The sequence below is a fragment of the Misgurnus anguillicaudatus genome, chromosome 25 (genome assembly GCF_027580225.2).
Source record: "Misgurnus anguillicaudatus chromosome 25, ASM2758022v2, whole genome shotgun sequence".
Classification (NCBI taxonomy): Eukaryota; Metazoa; Chordata; class Actinopteri; order Cypriniformes; family Cobitidae; genus Misgurnus; species Misgurnus anguillicaudatus.
The window spans coordinates 5,009,541-5,026,266 of record NC_073361.2 but is presented as its reverse complement, the minus strand read 5'-3'; the positions used below and the strand labels follow the sequence as shown (position 1 = coordinate 5,026,266).

At 38.9% G+C, this 16,726-nt stretch overlaps 2 long non-coding RNA genes across 8 annotated transcripts; one reads left to right on the top strand and one right to left on the bottom strand.

Moving 5' to 3' along the window:
- Window positions 1-418: 418 nt before the first annotated feature.
- Window positions 419-5,730, bottom strand: LOC141362047 (uncharacterized). Of its 5 annotated transcripts, XR_012368010.1 has the most exons (8): window positions 5,591-5,716; window positions 5,405-5,473; window positions 4,656-4,710; window positions 4,248-4,353; window positions 3,302-3,370; window positions 3,123-3,160; window positions 996-1,049; window positions 419-673 (listed from the first exon to the last, which is right to left on the bottom strand). It is a non-coding gene; the product is annotated as an uncharacterized lncRNA (long non-coding RNA). The 5 variants fall into 5 exon arrangements; XR_012368012.1 differs by lacking the exon at window positions 4,248-4,353 and having other exon boundaries at window positions 5,374-5,473; window positions 5,591-5,730; XR_012368008.1 differs by lacking the exon at window positions 4,248-4,353 and having other exon boundaries at window positions 5,405-5,513.
- Window positions 5,731-7,628: 1,898 nt separating this feature from the next.
- LOC141362045 (uncharacterized) lies at window positions 7,629-16,386 on the top strand. 3 transcript variants are annotated; one of them, XR_012368005.1, is made up of 5 exons: window positions 7,629-7,983; window positions 8,128-8,298; window positions 9,641-9,700; window positions 13,418-13,603; window positions 14,596-16,386. It is a non-coding gene; the product is annotated as an uncharacterized lncRNA (long non-coding RNA). The 3 variants fall into 3 exon arrangements; XR_012368004.1 differs by having other exon boundaries at window positions 7,633-7,983; window positions 13,418-16,386; XR_012368006.1 differs by lacking the exon at window positions 9,641-9,700 and having other exon boundaries at window positions 7,638-7,983; window positions 13,418-16,386.
- Window positions 16,387-16,726: the final 340 nt, after the last annotated feature.

Below are 16,726 nucleotides of genomic sequence, written 5' to 3'. Positions count from 1 at the left end.
TAATAAACTGTTTGGTGTGGGATCATTTAAATAATACCTTGAAATTGGGTTGATAACAGTTATTCATGCTTTAATATTGATATTTCGCCCACCTGTCTGACGTTAATTTATTTTGATCGTTCATGTAACTGAGTCTTGTGTAAGATTCTAGAAAGATATAGTGGCTTACTTTTTTAAAACGATCAGTATTATGGTTGATATTTGTATTGCACTTGTTAAAAAAAATTTTGCCCCCATTTTTCATTTCATGAGCTGAACTTATAAATATAAATGTGGTTAGTGTGTGTATGTGTGTGTGTGTGTGTGTGTGTGTGTGTGTGTGTGTGTGTGTAAGGCTCTGCCTGTGAAAACACAGCTAAAGTCTTTTTTGTGATGTATTGTTTTCTACATAAAATCATCCTAAACAATGAAAAGAACATTTTGTAAAAATATCTTATCTTTAATATTGGCTGAGTAAGATTCTTTGTATAAACCCTCAGTCTGTTAATTTTGTCTCCAGCCTGTCAAGATCTTCAGATGATGTTTGAGAAAAAAGTCATCATCCTCTTCGTCACTCTTCATCCGTATTTGGGGTAACAAATACCTGCTTCCCACAAGAGACTGGACCGCTGAAGTCAGGTGGTCAGTCTTTATTTGCATTCATCCTAGAACCGTCAAGACTGCCTTTTTGCAGCTGCAATAGCAAAGATAAATGAATTAGGAGTGTAGCTTTTAAAATGCTTTTACTATTAAATGCATTATTTTGATTTATTTAAACTTAAGAATCAAATAGGTGTGTAGTTTAGCTAAAATTCTTATAACTGCATTTGTCTGTTTTACAACAGATGTAACTAAGTATAAATTTACTGTTTTTTTTTTATGTTGGATGGATCATCAGACCTGCACCTTCCTTGAACATGTTGGTAAGGTAACACTTCATCTGAGTAAATGATGATGCTTTTTTATAAGAACTTTTTATAAATAAATATTATTATTGTTTTTTTTAGGTAACTTACTCTGTATTTGTTCACGGTGGTCACCCCAGGGTCTCAGGACTCAAAACGAGTGCTCTATGGATTAAACAGAAAATGTAGTATAAACAAGTGTTAAGTTATGTCTTCAAATGCCACTAATAATGTGTTTCTGTTTTCTTTCTCATTATGCTAACACACGCTCTTTTACCCCTCATGTTAGGTGGATCAACACTCCAACCATCTGCATTAGGGACTGAATAAAGGATGCCCTCTGTAGCTGGGAATGTTAGGTCAGGTAATTTGCATTTGATATATTTTTAAAGACACACACTAATGCTGCTTGTACACCGCCAGCGACTAGCAACACAATCTCGTTCATTCCAATGGAAGCTTTGCCCCATTCAGCAACATGAGCAACTGTGACCATCGACAACAGGAAGTGGGCATGTCCAGCTATGCCACAACATTGAGGAAAGTTCAACTTGATGAAGGACTTTTGGGAGCAACTACCAATGAGAGTGAAGCAGTGAAGTTCTTGTCATCACTCTTTTGTCATTTACTGAGAGGATTGTTACTCATTTGTTTGTAGTTTTTACTAGGACAACCAGAATTGGGAACGCCTTCTGATAAACTCATTAAAAGAAATGGCTGACACACAGTGACTAGGTTGTTGGCGGTGTAAATGCAGCATAAGGCCTTAAACTGTCTGTGGCAAATATTTTTAGCACCCAAAATAAATAGGGGTGCTGCTTTTAAAGGAAAACCACAGTTTTTCAATGTTTCACTATGTTCTTACCTCAACTTAGATAAATTAATACATCCCTATCTTTTATCAATGCATGCACTTAATATTTGTACAGCGCGTCGTGAATGTGTTAGCATTTAGCCTAGCCCCATTCATTCCTCAGAGCGCAGTAACATCATCACTCCTGACTACTCCCCCTCTTTTGAGTTTGAGCGAGAGGTGGAGTAATCAGGAGTGATGATGTTACTGTGCGCCGAGGTCGAAGTGCTGCAAACTTAGTGCTCTTTTGCCATACAATATAGTTCTCATTTTTAACCGCTTAAAAAATTGCCATGTTTTATTTTGTGCCACCATACTTACTCGTGTAACTACTTATGTAACAGTCTTTAAATAGGGAAAACATGAAAGGGTTGGGTGGCTTCTAAATTCATCCCTGTTTGGATCCTAAGGAATAAATGGGGCTAGGCTAAATGCTAACACATTCACAACACGCTGTACAAAGATTAAGTGCACGCATTGAAAAAAGATGGGTATGTATTCATTCGTCTAAGGTAAAAACATAGTAACATTTTGGAAAGCAGTGGTGTTTTCCATTTAAAGGGATAGTTCACTCAAAAATGAAAATAATGTAATTAATGACTCACCCTCATGTTGTTCAAAACTTGTAAGACCTCCGTTCATCTTCGGAACACAGTGTAAGATGTTTTAGATTTAGTCCGAGAGCTTTCTGACCCTCCAAAAAATGTATGTGCTGTATACTGTCTTATTTCCCAAAAGTTAATTAAAACATCATCAAAGTAGTTCATGTGACATCAGTGGGTCAGTTAGAATTTGTTGAAGCATCATTAATACATTTTGGTCCAAAAATAACTATTTATTCATCATTGTCTTCTCTTCCGGGTCTGTTGCGAATGCGCGTGCACAATGGCGCTGCTGACTTGTTATCCTCAGAAATGTTTGCGAAGATTTTGTTTGCGAAGATTGTTTGCGAAGATTTTGTTTACAGCGTCTCCCTCAGACTGTAAACGAAAAAAAGCTTGGGTGCACCAGATAACACGCCAGCAGCGTCGTACGGCAGCAGTGTCATGCACACGGTTCACAACAGACCTGAAAGAGAAGACAATGCCGAATTAAGTCGTTATTTTTGGACCCAAATGTATTTTTGATGCTTCAACAAACTCCAACTGACCCACCGATGCCACATGAACCACCCCGATGATGCTCCACTACCTAACTGGACATGAACAGTATATCGCACACACACCTTTAATGGAGGGCCAGCAAACTCCCGGACTACTTCTAAAATATCTTAAACTGTGTTTCCGAAGATGAACGGAGGACTTTAGGGTATTATTTAAATCAACTAAAAGAAAAACAATCCTTAAATGGTTACTAAAATTGAGGTCAGATTTTTGAAAACGTACTGTCTTGATGGTCATCCAAAGTTCTCGGTACAGAAAATCTGTTTTGTATGGATCAGAGTTAGACATTGTCATGTAATATATAACAATATAATAGCAAGTGTTATGTTGTTTTTGAAAATGCTGTGAAAATGAAAAAAAAACTATTTGTTTATCCACTATGCTATCAAATGCTCTTTTACCTTGCATGTTAGGCGGATCAACATTCCATCCATCTGCATTAGGATCTACCTTAGAGACACTCACTGGAGCTGTAAAGGGAAGCAGGTAAGTTGCACAACCCATCAAGCCTTTGTGGGGAACAAGGTTTCTTGTAGAATTGTTAGACTAGCAATTTTTGTGTGAGAACTTTAACATGATAGAAATTGTTAAACTACAAATATGGTCAACCATGAAGCCATCTGAGTCTATATTGTCTGAGAGAAATTCTTACTCAAGAATCTGCATATGGACTCTATGCACGCTTAACTTCCGCGTTTGACTCAAGGCTGCTATTCAGTTTCCGGTACGGGATATTTAAAACGGATTGACGGCAGAATCGCTCAAATGTACTCGGTGGTTTGCTGAATTTACCCAAATTTACAACCTGTGATTTGTGAAGAATTGTCCAGATGTGCAAACTCGAAAAAAGGTTACAAGTTGTATGTGTCGTCTCTGTATAATCATTAAAGGGATACTTCACCGATTTAGCATTCAGCTTTGTATCTGTAGAAACCCTGCAGTATTACTGAATGACCATGTTTCCCTCCATCATTTCCCCCTGAGAGGAGAGATATCTGCATTTTGGTTCTGCAAAAAAGTCCTCCGATGATGCAAAAATCGTCATATTACATCATCGGAGGACTTTTTTGCAGAACCAAAATGCAGATATCTCTCCTCTCAGGGGGAAATGAGGGAGGGAAACATGGTCATTCAGTAATACTGCCGGGTTTCTACAGATACAAAGCTGAATGCTAAATTGGTGAAGTATCCCTTTAAGATATGTTCAGCTAGCCTGTACTAGCAGAGCTTACATTGTGCTATTTTTACGATTCGAACAGCAGGCTAATCACGCTGGTAATGTATTACGTCTTTAAATAAGGTTAAATAAGAGATTCATGTACACATCGATTGTCAAAACATTTTTACTTGGTATTGGTAATGCAGATACAGGGTAGCAGTGTAGAAGTTGGCATGCTTTCCAGTGAGTCGCTGTAAACGCTATGACACAGCAGTGGTGGCTAGAAGTTCGGTCCTAAAAAATATACTTTCATACGTTTAAATGTCATTATGGTATTAAGTGTGGAGTATAAGTTATTTCTATGTAAAGTAAACAAGCATCAACAAAATTTGCTGTGTTATTTTGGCTGTTTGTGCAACCAAACAGCCAAAATAACATAGCGCTCTATGACTGGCGGAAGTAGTCCAGCATCCTGAGATATCACCGGAAACACGTCAAGCGCTGCCGTGCATAGAGTCCATTGCTATAGATATGCAGAGTACTTATCTTGAAACAGTCGTAAAATATTAATGTTTTTTGTTTTGTAGGTCACTTACTTTTCATTCGTCCTTGGTGGTCACCCCAGGGTCTCTAGAGTGAAAATTACTCAATCTATGGATTAAACAGAAAATGTAGTTTTATGAAGTTGTATGTTGTCTTTAAATGCCATTAAAAATGTTTTTCTGTTTTCTGTCTCATATAAAAAATACTCTTTAACCTGCCCACTGGAGCTGGGATTGGTTAGCTGCATTTTTTACATTTACAAATAAACACACTAAATCCTAGGCTTGGACCTGCCTTAGGTTTTAGCATCCAAATTAACTAGGGGTGCTGATTTTTAAAGGCACACGCCCACATTTTGGGAATTTAGCTTATTCACAGTATCCCCCAGAGTTAGATAAGTCCATACATACCATTCTCATATCCGTGCATGCTGTAACTCTGTCTGACGCAGCCCCCGCTAGCTTAGCTCAGAACAAAAGACTGGCAGTGAATTTGACTATACAACTCACAACACATCATAGGAAAATGTTTGCGTTATTTTGTCATGTTTGGAAGCCGTATGCTAGATGGAGCCATTCACTTCCAGTCTTTGTGCTAAGCTAAGCTAGCGGGGGCTGCATCAGACAGAGTTACATTACGCACAGGGATGAGAAAGGTATGTATGGACTTATCTAACTCTGGGGGATACGGTGAATAAGCTAAATTCCCAAAATGTGGGCGTGTTCTTTAAGGATTTAGGGGTATTTTTTAAGGTAAATGAAGCCGTTTTACCTTTTAAACTGTCTCTTTTATAAGGACTTACTGAATTTCTTTTTTCAGCAATTTGGGACATTCTTCCAGTTGTCGGCAACTTTGTGAAAAAGGCTGGAAACTAAAATGCAGGTACTGTTTCATTCTTTTGTTTTTTACAGCTATGAAAAATAATGTGTTATTAATTGTACTGTCTATGAATTAATGATTTTATACAGTGTAATCAGATTCTGCTTACCTGACTCATGCAGAATTCTGGCCTGGTGTTTGGTCCGTGCTGTCTTTGGCTCTTGCATCTCCATCATCCTGACCCTCTTTAGCAGCCTGTCCATGTATTTATTTGGAGGCCACCATGAGCACCCATCTGCATAATATGACTTTGTTACTCAGTTGTCCATGCTCCTACAAATTCTACATTTTTTGTAAAGCTGCAACAAGTTGAAACCCTATAATTATTAACATTTGATTTTGAATTATGTAATTCAAATACATGAATAAGTAACAAAAGCAGAAATATATTAAGACATTACCTTTTTGTTGATTGTTTACTGATCTATAAATCCTTTTGCATTCTCATAATTGATCATCATAACTTGGTATACAGTGGATGTGTGGCTGTAGATAACTTTCTGAAGTCAATTTAAAAAGGCAAAAGTTAATAAATGCTAAATTGGTCAAATATACATTGTTGTATTTTCACCATTTTGATCTTATTTAGGCATTTCATAACTTGAGGGAAATTTACGTATACTGATGTTTCAAATCAAATATTAATTTATTAATGACAGCTAATCATTTTATAAAGATTTTTTATAACAATATTTATTTATATAATATCAATTTAATACATTTATTTCGTTACACCTACATCACTGAGCGCAAGGGAGTGCAGCCAACAAATACATTCAGGTGTGTTTGACTTAACACCGAGATGCGCAGACAGCACGTGGAATGACATCAAGTACCGCGAGAGTTTGGGAAAGCCCCGGAAAAGGTTTGAACTCGCGGTACTTGATGTCACGATCGGTTTGCGCGTAGATCAGCATGAAGTCAAACACATCTGAGAGATGTGTGGGCTGCCTCCACTCAACGTTGCGATCATTCAATAGAGTGTAACCTCAATCGGTTTTTGCAGCTTTTGGGTCTCGTGTAGAACGATTTGTTGTTCTTTTCCAGCTCGATTTTTAACTCCCTAAACTAGTAGGATGTTCCAACGGGTGAAGCAACAGTGCTGACGACGGCAGTTTCAGTGTCAAGGTAAGTTAATATGTTATGCATGCATGTAAGTTAGTCGATCTACAGAATTATCGTCTTATATTAATGTTCTATATGCGATTAAAAGCTTATTAACGTTTATCAATGCAATGCTATTCAGGTCGCTGCAAAGTCCCGAAGCCACATTGTAACGTTAACTTTACATGTTACGCACTGGTGTGGATAAACCAGCTAGTTTAATAGAGTTATTAAATGCCTCAAACCTTTCCCGCCCTGTAACGTTACGTTAAAATGGCCCTTATACGGATTACGTTAATTTCAGTCAGACCTTTTCCTAAAAACCATTTAAAACCGTTAACGTTGTTCTATTGGCGTGGTTCCATAATTATATTTATTAATTGTTTCAGTTATATTAGTTATATCTGTTCTTTAATTCGTATTTCTAACAATTAAAAACAGGAATGACAAGCTATAAGTTACTTACCAAGATTTTGACGATCAAACTGACAGAAAAACTAACTTAAAGCCGACTATTAAACCAAAAACATACTATTACAACGTGAAGAGGAACGTAATGTATAAAAATTTTATTATTTACAGGTTATTAATAATGTTATTTGCGACAAAAAAGTTGAGGGAACTCGAGCAAATAACGGTCTTCTGGTAAATATTGTGGTCACGTGATGGCCTCGCGACATATAAGTCGTTTCCGGTCGTTTCTCAAACGCACAGCTGCGTTCTTTTAAAAATATTTTTAATATATTTGTTTAAATAATAAGAAATACAAGTTCAGTCAGGGGGTACATTATACATATATAAATAAAAATAAATAAGGCTGCGTCCATTTTTTTTTTTTTTTTATAAGGCTGCGTCCTAGAATGCTGCATGTCTCGGCTGCCACGTCATCAAGCATCGTCGAAGGACATCTCAATCTGCTTGTTTTCTCTTTTGTTGTTTGAATTAAATTAAAAAAGGTTTAACTGTCCATGTTGTAAAGATACTGTTGATACATGACTTTTATTCACTGTACTACAGTATTGGATTTTTTTTTTTGGTGATGCATTGCTAATTTTCAACTTCTCTCTTTAAAGTTTTCATGCCATGACCACTGGGATGGAAACCATTATGACATTGCCTTGGACATCAAACTAAACCATCTCATTCTGGCTTTTGAGGTGGATTCTAACCTCGAAATCTCAGAAGGACAGGTCTAAGATGGATGCAGCCTCCATAGGATGCAACCTTGCATTTGAGAAACACCCATAGAATGGTCAACTTACCCCATACTCTTACCTGAATGCAGGGATCATAAAACTTTATCTTTTACCATAATTGTTAGATCGGTGTTGATACCAAACTTTTTTTCTCGTCTACCCAGGAGAAAGTCCTGGGTTCTGCTGCTAAGGTTGTCATAAAGTATGCTTTTTTCCATTTGTTGCATTTGGCAATAATATCAAAAGACATAAATTCTGAAAGAGATAAGATAATTTTCAAAGCATTAACATGAATATAAAAGCATTAAGTCATTAATGACCATCTTTTATTATTGTTTATTTACAGCGTCTTTTATTCTGCTTACCTGACTCATGCAGAATTCTGGCTTGATGTTTGGTCCACCTGTTAGCTGGCTCTGGTGCTTGGTAGTCTTCTCAAACCTCTGAATCAAGACCACCATGAGAGGCCTTCTGAAGACCATCATTACGCTTCAGATCCAGTTGTCTTTACTTTGAGGTAAATCTTTTTTAACTGCAGCATTGAGCGTTATGTGCGTCGTTAATGGCACTGAACGCCTTGCATTTTTGCCCCCTACTGCAACATGCGTTTTTGAAGGAGCGCTAAGAGCCGAAAAGCACCCGACGTCATTTGTGTCTTTCCATTGTCCAATTGAATATTGGGAGAGGCAGGCCTTCCGTTGTAGGACCGATGTTTACAGTTATTTGAAACAAACATACTTCAGTTACTTACTGTCTCCTGTGTGTTTATGCACCTCTCACTTTCGATCAAAGTCAGTGCAAGAGTCCTCTTTTTAAAGTTTCTGCTTATATGACAGTTAAGAGCAAACGAGCGCTCACGCTTAGATATTTGATTGACAGGACAGCTGCCTCGGTGGTTGCCTAGCAATATAAAAAGCTGCGCTGCACTGCACTGTTTTTTATAAAGTGACCAAATAAAGGTGCACCTTGTGTTTCCACGTCTTTAAAACGCATTTGGTGTGATTGGCCCGCAACAAGGGTTTTTCTGCCACTTTTTATTTTTTTCAGCTTTTGCCTTGATGTTGTATTTTACATTGGTAAATGCCTATGGACATTGGCTACTAGCGTTCTGCATGTGTAAATGCACATCGATGCGAACAACGACGCAAACGTGTAAATGAAAAGTGGCGCATAGCCTACTTGTGTAGAGGCATTGGGGTAGGTCTGACAAAATCAGCCTTAATGACAACTGCATCAGTCTTCAATGTTGGTTTGACTTTTATACAGATAAACACTCACTTTGTCTATCCAGACCTCAATGTTAGAGTTCAGACAGATTCAGATAGTTGGTTTTGTTCATTTTCTAAGTGTTTTGTTGATATTTTAGTTAGGGATGCACCGATATGGAAATTTTGGCCGATACCGATAACCGATATATATATAGGCCGATAAATATTCCTATTAATTTCACAATGAAAAACTCCCAGACTGCGGACATCTTGTCTTTGCGCTAGACTAGCATACTCTTCTTAAGCCTGCAACATGTGTCATCTTCGTGCTATGCCACAGAAAGCACCAATCAAAACTCCACATGGCTAGCAATGAGCAAGTGAAGTGGTTCAACAAACCAAAATAATCCATAATTTATCGGCTTTCATTTATCTGCCTAATTTTGCTATCAGACCGATAACCGATAATATTAAAAATAAGCAGTTATCGGCCGATAATGATATGTCGGCCGATATATCGTGCATCCCTAATTTTAGTCCTAATTGATTATGACAGATTTGTTACAGCCTTATCTGTCAAAATGAAAACGTTTAATTCAACCTCTGTTGTAAAGCAGATTTTGAACTAGTCTTCTTCAATTGTGTCACTAGCCTACCACAATCCCTGTGCACCAGCTATGGAAAGTGAAGACCAAACTTCTACCTCCACCTGTGAGTCTCTTCCCATATTTAGTAAACTAATGAATGCGGTCTTACAAATGAAAGTTTTTTTAGGGTACATTATTTTAATTACCAAATGATTTCTCGGATGAATTGGATAAAAAGACAATATTTTATTTTTTATTTATGAAAACTGTTTGTTGCTGCATGAACTCAAGCACATTTATTTCAAACACATCAACGCAACGTCATTGCTATAAACCAATGCAGCTATTTTGGATAAAAGATAATGCGCCTCAGGTCACACAAATCAAACACGAAGAGTTGTCATACACAGTGTGTACAGTCAGTCATTCAAATTGGATATACACAAAAATCAGATTTAAACTGACAGTGTAAACATAGTCTATGAGATAAAACAAAAATGTTTAAATGTAAGCCTTGCTAAATACCTTATTACCCATAGTTTATCCTCTTTATACTATGGTCACTTGCTTTTGTTTATTTTGCAGTACAAAATAGGACAGGACAGATAAGAAAAAAACATTATTTTTATTAATTATTTTATCTAGGGGTCAATAGATCTAGTTCAATCAACACCCTCACCATGCTCTCCCAGCTTTAGGTGCTTAGACCTGTTTTTCTAATCAAACAATACAAGGGCAGATGTTTCGGCGTTATTGCCTTCATGGCATGAAAGATTAAATTCTGCATTTAAACCCAAAGGGGATATGATCTTTAAATAAAATTGCATTGTCATTTTCTTGATTACAACCATAATACTGAACAACTTTAAAGGTCCCGTTTTTCCTGTGTTTTTTGAAGATTTGATTGTGTTTACAGTGCGCAATATAACATGTGTACATGTTTCACATGCGGTATTTTTCACACAATCTACTTATCTATATAGTGCTTTCACTGTCCTAAAAACGGGCTGATGTCTTCTTTGTCCTATGAAGTCCCTCCTTCAGAAATACGTAACGAGTTCTGATTGTGTAACTTGTTTAGTGTGTTGTGATTTAATAGCAGCTTATCTTAGCCAGGACGGAGTTTAGTCAAACACACTTGCTTTGACGTCATTCAACCGGGAAGTAGAGGGCTGTATAGTACAAACCGGCCGTTCGCTGTATTGGAAGGGGGATTCTGTTAAAGAAAATACATCGCCTGGCTGGCAGTGAACTTTGAGCTTTATCATTTACAGGTATTATTTATGCTATTACAGCAACATTACACACTAACTAAAGTTTGAAAAATGGGATCAGGAAAAACGTGACCTTTAATGTTTAAGTATTGTCAGGAATTTGGCAGGAGGATGAACCCAAACGCAGACACGGATACAAAATAATAATAATAATTTATTAAATACAAACACAGAAAACAAAAACCCACGATGGGGCAAACAAACTGATCAAAACACTAAGACACATAACTTCACTAAACTAGACATATAACCAAACACTAAACTTTAACTAGAACAAACTATACTTTACTAGAAACTGGAACAAACTCGAAACAACAACTGGCATCAGACAAGATAGAACAACAGACGAACCCGTACTGAACAACACACACAAGGACTCTTAAATAGGGAGAAAGCAAATGACATACACCTGGAAAATAATCACAAGTAAGGGATCGGGGAAAAAGTGACGAGACCCGGGAAATGCGTGGTCAGAATAAACCAATACTACAACCACACATTTCCCACATAGAACATATGTACTGTCAGAACCCTGCCATGCTAAACTAGATTTAACTACCAACAGGATCCGGCAGGATTCTGACAGTACGCCCCCCTCGAAAAGGCGGCTACTAGACGCCCTCAAGGGGAACACTAAACACGAGACACGAGAGACAGACAAACAGACAAGGACCAAGACAACATAAGAAATAACAACATCGGCAGACAAGAAAAGATAACAAATGGGTTGGGGTGGGATAACAAAAACAATAAACAAGGGAGGGGGGGTGGGGGAACAACAAAGTTCAAAAAAGGTGGTGGTCCAGACTGGATGGGATTGGGTGGGATATGAGTTCTGGGTCCCGACGGCTGTGGCTGCGTGGGTTGCGCAGACGGCTGTGGCTGCGCCGACTGCGCACACGGCTGGGTTGGCGCCGGCGGCGCACACGGCTGGGTTGGCGCCGGCGGCGCACACGGCTGGGTTGGCGCCGGCGGCGCACACGGCTGGGGTTGTGCCGGCGGCTGCGTCGACGGCTCTCGGCGCTCTGGCGGCTGCGTCGACGGCTCTCGGCGCTCTGGCGGCTGCGTCGACGGCTCTCGGCGCTCTGGCGGCTGCGTCGACGGCTCTCGGCGCTCTGGCGGCTGCGTCGACGGCTCTCGGCGCTCTGGCGGCTGCGTCGACGGCTCTCGGCGCTCTGGCGGCTGCGTCGACGGCTCTCGGCGCTCTGGCGGCTGCGTCGACGGCTCTCGGCGCTCTGGCGGCTCCGGGTGCGCTGGCTGCCCGAGGAGAGATGATGGAGAGGGCTGTGACATCAGCCCCTTCTTCCTCTTCTTTCTCCTCGGGCGAGGTGCAGAAGCCGTGACAGGTAAGAGAGAGCCCCCTGGGATCGGAGAGGGGGCAACGGAACTTCCCAGCCTTATTGATCCCATGATGGGACCCCTCGGGACAGGAGGCAAAGGGGCTGGGTCAGTGGCTTTGGCTGAGACCCTGGGCTCAGGTCGATTCATCAAAAAGTTAACCATGTCCGGAAAGCCCAGAGGTCTCAGCAACCTCATCTCGCTGAGGTTGAGGGGTTTGTCGAGGCAGCCGTTGAATACTGTCTTTAATTCTGCCTCATTAAAACCGGAACCCCCCGCTGTCTTAAGGAATTCAAAGGCGAACGCCTTGATGTCGGCCCCCTTCTGGCGTAGACCGAACAATAAATGGGCCTGGGTGGCTCGCTGGGTGGACTGGGAGATATCCATACCGGTCCGCTGGGTTCAGTTTTGACGGGTTCGTTCTGTCAGGAATTTGGCAGGAGGATGAACCCAAACGCAGACACGGATACAAAATAATAATAATAATTTATTAAATACAAACACAGAAAACAAAAACCCACGATGGGGCAAACAAACTGATCAAAACACTAAGACACATAACTTCACTAAACTAGACATATAACCAAACACTAAACTTTAACTAGAACAAACTATACTTTACTAGAAACTGGAACAAACTCGAAACAACAACTGGCATCAGACAAGATAGAACAACAGACGAACCCGTACTGAACAACACACACAAGGACTCTTAAATAGGGAGAAAGCAAATGACATACACCTGGAAAATAATCACAAGTAAGGGATCGGGGAAAAAGTGACGAGACCCGGGAAATGCGTGGTCAGAATAAACCAATACTACAACCACACATTTCCCACATAGAACATATGTACTGTCAGAACCCTGCCATGCTAAACTAGATTTAACTACCAACAGGATCCGGCAGGATTCTGACAAGTATTGAGAAAGAAATTAATTCTTACTGTGGTGGAGACATTGAAAACTCTTAAAAAGAGGGGCATTTTGGGTGTTTTATTTAAAGACCATGTCCCCTTTTAGCCTTACTACATCAGACTTTGTACTTCCGCTCAAGCAAAGTAGCAGAGAATGGTATTACTAGACTGTGTTAGGCTGGTCCCCTTTGGGTTTAAATGAAGATTTTGATCTTTCATGTTTTTAATATTTTGGTTTTTCTTTGGGTGCAATTTTTATAAATGAAATACTTTGTCTGATGTGATGATGTTTTTATTGTGTTCTGTTGTTACAGATAGAACTGAACTGGAGTCTGTGAACTAATGCTGTGTTCGAGACAACTTGGATGTTGGATATTATTGACCTCAAACCCGTAAGAAGTCTGGAACCGCAAACAAAGTTGAGTATCCGACCTCTCAACTTGGGACAGATCCATCAACCCCGACCTCAATGAGATGCATCATTTGACATTGCAGACAAGGTGGTGGCTAGCCTTTCACAGCCTTACATGAACCGCAAACAAACTTTAAACAATTTTTACTGCACATATTTATGAACATGAATGTTAAATTATCCAGTAACCGTTTTCTGCCATAATTGGCACAAGAGCACAAACTTCTCCTGGCGTCTCATTATGTGGTAAACACGCAAATGTGATACGTGATTGACTGGAATGCATTGAGGTCGGAGCGAGGTAGGATATTTAATGACATAACATCAGAAATCCGAGTTGTCTGTAACACTGCACAATATTTCACAGAATTGTCACCACCTGATTATCATGTTTTTAACACAACCATTGATTGGTCACACGGATGAAGGCAGCAAGCAGAGACATTTGTCCTTTGTATCTCTAAAAAAAAAGAAATCTATATTTAATGTTAAAAAACACTTACTGTGTTAGATAACTGTGCTCTTGGAAGTCAGCTTAAGTGAACAAATGGTAATGTTAATGAAAAGTTCATTTTTGTCACAGTTGCAAACTAACAACCACACAGAATATGAAGAATAGCCAGAACTGTGGTAATAAGCTAGCCCTAAAATGTTGTGAGAATCTTGATGTATTGGACACAGGTGTGTAGTATCTGTTATTTATACCACGGGTCTGTTGAATGCTGTATTCTGATTGGCTGAGAAATGTTCCGTGGGTATGCATTAATTTCTGATAACCACACACCTAACTTAAATGTCTTAAAATTAGGCACCAGAGCAATGTTTGTGGTAACTGTGGTATTAGAAGAATAATTGACTCCGGTCCTTTGAATTATTTGAAAATAAGGCACACCTGCAGTTTAACGGCACTCCGCTTCGGGTCGTGCCGCATTGCACCTTGGGTGTGCATTATTTTCTTTTAATTCAATGGCCCGTCGTCAATTATTCCTTACATATTGACGGTTGACAGGTTTGTTTGCATGTAATTGCGTTATTATTAATTTGGGGTTGATAGTCCAATGTCGATTTTTTTCTTTTTAGATCCTTTCTCTTTTTAATGCAGAACTTAAGGATGAACCACCCTGATCTACTAAGATGCACAGATTCAACTCTGGCCCAGCATCATCCCCACACCTCATCTGCCATCAGTTTAATTTAATGTCTGTCAATTGCAAATGCTATTCATTTCAGTTATATTACAACTTAATGTTAACTTTAATTGAGACTAGTATTGTGTAAAGCTGGGGTTTCCAAACTTTTCATTTCAAAACCTATTAGACAAGTGTAATCTATTCTAGACCCACTAAAATATTTTTAAATATACATTTTTTTAATGGGGTAAAACAAATTTGTTCTCTTTCAGTGGAGTCATTTTATTTTCATAATATTTCATAATGTAAAGCAGTGGTTCTTAACGTTATTCCTCGAAGCCCATTGCTCTGCACATTTTGTTGACTCTTTTATCTGACAGACTCAGGGGCTGTCCACACGGAGACGCGAATCACTGTATACGCATAAATTTGTTATCGTATTGGCGTTTCATCCACACGGATCCGGCGATTTCAGAGAGTGAAACCGCTATTTTTTGAAACCTGGTCCTAAAGTGGATAAATCTGAAACCGACACCCTTGCGGTTTCGTCTGTACAGCCAATCCGTATATTTTGTGAAGCGAAAACGTCATCACATCACGTGTCGGAAGCGTCACACGTAACAGCAACAACAATAACGGCGTACTGTGTGATTGTGTTCGTGCTACAGAAGCAACTAAAGCCTACTAGCTTTATTACAGCAAAATCTATTGCTTCTATGCAATTGTGGTGACCAACAAGCGATCATCGACAGCACCATACGTTGGTTATGCGCATGCTCAAAGTCTTCTTCTCCGTGTATAGTGTATATCTGTAGCAGAATTACAGCGCCCCATACTGGTCCGGCATATATACTACACCGGTTTCAGTGGTTTCGTGTTTACGGATTATTTTTTTAGAGCAAGGAAAAAAAATGATCGGATAGGGAATGCACCGGCTTCGTGTGGATATAGCCTCAGTTCAGTTCATTGAGATCTCTTCTAATGAGCTGATGATTTGAATCAGGTGTGTTAAAAGAGGGAGACATACAGGGTGTGCGGGGCGGTGGGCCTCGGGGAATAACGTTGGGAACCACTGATGTAAAGTAACTATAAGTTTATTTGCAAAACCAAATATTTTATGGTATATTCTTTCAAAACCATTGTCATTGTTAATTATTAATTTGGCCAAACTGTTGTTGCATCATTACGGTGTGTAATACACCTTAACCTACTGTGTGACGGACAAGTGGGTCCTCCTGACACACAATTTAAAATCCCCTGGTGTACCGAATGTTGTATTGTAATTAAAGTTGCATCTAAGTCTTGTGTAACAGTCTCCATTATTTGTGATTATATTCATAGTGTCACATGGTACTTTCAGCACTTACTACATCACAGTGTTTTTAATGCTTTCATTTTTAGGGTTATTATAAATTCATTAATTTTTAAAGAATTACTTCTTTATGTAGAACATGCAAAGTCTAAAATGTAAAGTGTCATGATCAGCTCTGGGTCTTGTGCAGTGATTAAATGAGCAGGTAGTAAATGTCATAGCTTTAAGTTCTGGATGTAATGAACATTCAGCACATAGGTTTCATAAATTGAATTTGGTAAACAAACTTGTCGAAACAATTCATGCTGTGATGCTGGATAATACCTGGTCAAATGAATACATGTATAATGTGTTTTAACATTGTATAAGGTTTCTTCATCTATATAGATATATGTTAAAGAACGGTGCAGAGACTGCTGTCCATTATTGGTTACAGTGTATTTGTTAAAATGTTGCCAGTAAGATTATTTCTGTGTACAAGGTCCTTTGAGTACCTTTATGTGTCTTATTCTGCACTTAAAACATGAACGCAATTTATATGCAGGCGTCTCGTCAGAACTGCAAAATATGCAAGTGAAACTGGACTAAACGCAAATAAGGCTATGATTTCATGTTTCTATATTACACGTGATACGAGGTAGGGTATATAATAATTATATTTTATGAATGCAAATTAAATGCAAAACTCTTAAAAAACTGGCAAATTATATGCAGCTGAGGGTTTTTTTTTAAATCTTTTTGTTTGTGTTCAATACAATTAAACAAGAAA